Below are 5,655 nucleotides of genomic sequence, written 5' to 3'. Positions count from 1 at the left end.
CAACCTCCACCCTGAGCAACAATAAGAGCGAGAGAGAGAGAGAGAGAGAGAGAGTGGTAGAAGCTAGTGAACGCTCCAGACACAAACGCTCAGTGAAAAGACCACTGCCACTTTTCTGCATACTCTTCCACCCCCCACCCTCCTCTGCTCCGCTCTCCTGCCCTCCCCTCTCAGAGACTCAGTCCTGTAGCAGAGCAGAAGCCATCTGGTACAGTCCAAAGTCCACGGCAAATGCAGCGCGTGTGCGTGTGAGGGAGAGGAAGAATTAAAATTTACTGTTTGCACTGTATTGAGTTTGCATCCCCACAGCGTGTGGAGTTATGTGAGCATTCAGTATGTTTGTTTGTTTTTGTTTTTTTGAGAAAGGACCAAGGCTTACTTGGTGCTATTGGCAAGAAACACATTGGGGGAAAAATAAAAAATAAAACACTTTTTAACAACTTAGTAGTTCTATACATGTGTTAATTTAGTATTACAGTAGGCTATAGCTTTCAATTAACGTGCATGGGGCATGACGCTTCTGCATGAATTTATTTGTCTGCAATTGACAGACATGAAAGTGTGAAAATAGCATAAAACATACCATTAAAGTGCCTATTAGCTATTTTAAAGGTCCCTAACTTTGTTTTGGAGGTCTCCTTTAATAGGTTTGAAAGGTCACACTTTAATTTTCTACATTGCAGCATCACCTCATTTCTCACAGTGTCTGAAACGGTTCGATAAAGGATTCAGTCTCTCTAAACCCCTCCTTTCCGATAGCCTGCTCTGCTCTGTTTGGTCACTAAACTAAGTCAATCTTTTTTTTTTTTTTTTTTTAATGATATGATGATACCAGTCTTTCTGCAGTAGGCTACACTTCAAATCGGTACACATGTAGGCAACTGTTTGACTAACAGAAGACTGTCATCATATCAACATTTTAGATACCAGTGAAATTTCAAAATTCTCAAATTACAAACAATAGCACAAATAAATACAACAGACAAAAAGATGCAAATTAAACACTTTACAGTAGGCCTACTTGTGAAAACTGTATTACTGTATGAAGTAAATATAGGCTACACAGATACTAAAAGCTACAGAAGTTATTTAGTTAAGAGCAGTGAGTAATTTATTTTTCTTTTGCTGTTTGATTAACATTATTGAAACAGTTGGTATATGAGGCTGCTGTCTATCACTTTAACGCCTAATGCATGGATCCGTTATAATGACACACACATGGCCTGAAACTGTTTATGTTCAGTTAAAACTGTGTTTATGTGGATATTCATCAAAATGGGTATTTTGGCATAATTTAGTGTGTATTTGCTCAAGAAGACGTGAAAGATAACTCGGTACTCCAGTGCTGTCTGAGAGGTGGCTTTCAATCACAAGACACTGTGAAAGAGAACTTGCGCGTTGTCAGTCAGACCGCTTCCGTGCGCACCACGGACACACCTGAAGCACAGTTTTTTTTTTTTTTTTTCCACAGTGTCTTGTGATTGAATAGCTTAAAATCATAAATGTTTAAACTGACAAGACTTAATAACACGTGAAACTTTCTTGAGGAAGCAGCACTAGCCCGATCATTCAGATAGGTGATTATAGTTTTAGGGGGGCTGAGATGACAGATAGGGGGGCTAAAGCCCACCTAAAAATGGCCTAGAACCGCCCCTGGTACAAACCTATGTAAATTTGTGAAAGCAGTAAGACTGGAATTACTGACGACTCATTTCAGGGAGTTCAAAATTGGTTCTTTCTTTTGGGAGACAATAACTCCATTTATCGGACACTTTGATCTTTGAAACTTTGCAGACCTTTTACCCGCACAAACAGCTATATTACACACTGCATGAAAAGTAATATCCTATTACAATGACCATATAATACATTAATATATATAGTACAATGTATATACTTCATAAGATCACATTCATGTTCTAAACACATTCTGATTGACAGGATTCATTTTAAACCCCAAATATTAAAAAATCTAAAAGTCATTTGAATAATCTGAATCTGAGATTTTAATCTGAGACTGCAAATTACCATGCATATATTCACAATGAAAAAACAGGTGCAACAAAAGAGAACTTGCCAACAGAAAATGTTTCCTCCTAAAATATAGATGTTAAGGTAAAATTGTAAAAACCTGTTGTTTTTTTAATCCTCTTATCAAAGAATTTCCCTTATCAAGACTTGTTTTCAGATCAAAACCCAAACTTTTTGTGTCAACACAACTACAGTCATAAAGAACCTATACTGTATGTCTTCATATGTGAGAGATTTCATAATTATCCCTTTCAACTATGGTCATCTTCATCTTCAAATAGCATTATCACCTTCCTCACACCCTCTCTGATCCAAATTATAACACCAGTTATGCCTGAAAGAGAAAAATAGTGTAAAAAATAGTGTACATCCAGTTCAACATTTTTGGTCACTACATAATTCCCAGCCTTCCTCGCTTTTTGTTATTTCATAGTTTTGATGACTGTACTATTATTCTAAAAAGCAGTCATAATGTAGAGTAGTCCAACATTTATCTATATTTCTAAATTGTACCTGCATTTTTGTCAGAAGCGAATGTCATATGGCGAATGAATGAGGACATCCTGAACTGTGTGTGTGTGTGTGTGGTTGAGGGCAATCTGAATGTTCTCTGATGTCTGTCCTAGAAATCCCTCAATCTAATATATCCCACAGCACTGACACCAAGAGCGGATCTGTCTGCACATAATCTCCTCTTTTTTTCCTGACCCACATTTACACATTTACATACTAGACTATATATACACACATATAGCATACAGTCTAACTATATGACAGCAGATAAAGTACATAACGTCCCACAGTCAAACACAGTTAGGATGGTCAGACCCAGAGCTTGTCAAGACCATGGATCAACCTCTGAAAACAGGGCTGTCATTCACAGTGCTTTTGATCTAATAGGGTCTTTCATCAGACTGAACGGGTCATGTTTGCTGTATGCATAAGGAGTCCAGCATCCAATAGAAATATTACAGCATTCTAGGATCTAAGAATTTATGCATCTAAAAACTGTCCAGAGCTCTTTTGGATTTATAGACATATAGTCAGCCATCATTGCTTTCACACATGAATGTATAGGAGCCATGGCTCAGTAAGCCTAACTCAGAGAGGCACAGCTGTCCCCAGAGGCAGGCCGCCCTTAAAAACCTTGTATGTGTGTGTATGTGTGGCAGAAAGAAAACTACAGAGTGCTATCTGGAAATAGCTCCAGTAATCCAGCGAGCAGACAGAACATTCTGTCTGTGTTTTGTACTATGCTTCGCTGGCTTTGCTGATTCATAGCAATGAGCAGAACACTGAGGACAGCTACACGCAGACTGTGACTAGCGCAGCTGGGATGACATAGCAGCTCTAAGGGTAATGCTAAACCGTGGTCAGCCTGAGAAGTCCATGTCTAATCTTATGATTTAGGTAAATATAGATGATGTATTGGTGTGTGTGTACATGCATATACAGTATCTCACAGAAGTGAGTACACCCCTCACATTTTTGTAAATATTTTATTATATCTTTTCATGTGACAACACTGAAGAAATGACACTTTGCTGCAATGTAAAGTAGTGAGTGTACAGCTTGTATAACAGTGTAAATTTGCTGTCCCCTCAAAATAACTCAACACACAGCCATTAATGTCTAAACTGCTGGCCACAAAAGTGAGTACACCCCTAAGTGAAAATGTCCAAATTGGCCCCAAAGTTTCAATATTTTGTGTGGCCACCATTATTTTCCAGCACTGCCTTAACCCTCTTGGGCATGGAGTTCACCAGAGCTTCACAGGTTGCCACTGGAGACCTCTTCCACTTCTCCATGACGACATCATGGAGCTGGTGGATGTTAGAGACCTTGCGCTCCTCCACCTTCCGTTTGAGGATGCCCCACAGATGCTCAATAAGGTTTAGGTAACCTCCAACCTTCAGCTTCGTTTGTGGTCGTTATCATGTTGGAATACTGCCCTGCGGCCCAGTCTCTGAAGGGAGGGGATCATGCTCTGCTTCAGTATGTCACAGTACATGTTGGCATTCATGGTTCCCTCAATGAACTGTAGCTCCCCAGTGACGGCAGCGCTCATGCAGCCCCAGACCATGACACTCCCACCACCATGATTGACTGTAGGCAAGACACACTTGTCTTTGTACTCTTCACCTGGTTGCCGCCCCACACCCTTGACACCATCTGAACCAAATAAGTTTATCTTGGTCTCATCAGACCACAGGACATGGTTCCAGTAATCCATGTCCTTAGTCTGCTTGTATTCAGCAAACTGTTTGCGGGCTTTCTTGTGCATCATCTTTAGAAGAGGCTTCCTTCTGGGACGACAGCCATGCAGACCAATTTGATGCAGTGTGTGGTGTATGGTCTGAGCACTGACAGGCTGACCCCCCCACCCCTTCAACCTCTGCAGCAATGCTGGCAGCACATTTCCTGAACACAACCTCTGGATATGACACTGAGCACGTGCACTCAACGTCTTTGGTCGACCATGGCGAGGCCTGTTCTGAGTGGAACCTGTCCTGTTAAACCACTGTATGGTCTTGGCCACCGTGCTGCAGCTCAGTTTCAGGGTCTTGGCAATCTTCTTTTAGCCATGCCATCTTTATGTAGAGCAACCATTCTTTTTTTCAGATCCTCAGAGAGTTCTTTGCCATGAGTTGCCATGTTGAACTTCCAGTGACCAGTATGAGGGAGTGAGAGTGATAACACCAAATTTAACACACCTGCTCCCCATTCACACCTGAGACCTTGTAACACTAACGTGTCACATGACACCGGGGAGAGGAAATGGCTAATTGTGCCCAATTTTGGACATTTTCACTTAGGGGTGTACTCACTTTTGTGGCCAGCGGTTTAGACATTAATGGCTGTGTGTTGAGTTATTTTGAGGGGACAGCAAATTTACACTGTTATACAAGCTGTACACTCACTACTTTACATTGTAGCAAAGTGTCATTTCTTCGGTGTTGTCACATCAAAAGATATAATAAAATATTTACAAAAATGTGAGGGGTGTACTCACATACTAAGATACTAATATATATATATATATATATATATATTATACGTATATTTTATACACACACATATATACATATATACACACACACACACACACAGTGCGTGCAGATTAGGTACGTTGATTTTCTGATTATATTTTTTTCCAGGCACATCTTACCAATTCCAAACCACATTAATCTTAACTACTATTAATTTTGTATTTAATCATTTATAAGTGATATATAATTGTTCATGAAGGCTAGAAATGAAAAACGCCTTATATTCAGGTGTGCAGAATTATTAGGTACATTTTCTTTTACAGGCAAAATGAGCCAAAAAAGACATTTAACTCGGACTGAAAAGTCAAAAATTATTAAATGCCTATGAGAAGGATGCAATACTAATGCAATACTAGAAATTGCGGTTAAGGCATGACCATTGGACAACAAAACGCTCACTGGGTCAGACAAAAACAGCTGGAGAAGAAAAGACACATGTTAACTGCAAAATAATTAAGAATTAAGGTGAAGAATTAAGTGTGAAACAACTAAGAACCCTTTAGTCTCCAGCGCCACCATTTTCCAGAACTGCAACCTACCTGGAGTCTCTAGAAATGCAAGGTGTCAGGATCTC

This window comes from Ctenopharyngodon idella, chromosome 5, assembly GCF_019924925.1.
Source record: "Ctenopharyngodon idella isolate HZGC_01 chromosome 5, HZGC01, whole genome shotgun sequence".
Lineage (NCBI taxonomy): Eukaryota > Metazoa > Chordata > Actinopteri > Cypriniformes > Xenocyprididae > Ctenopharyngodon > Ctenopharyngodon idella.
This window is presented reverse-complemented; position numbering follows the sequence as displayed.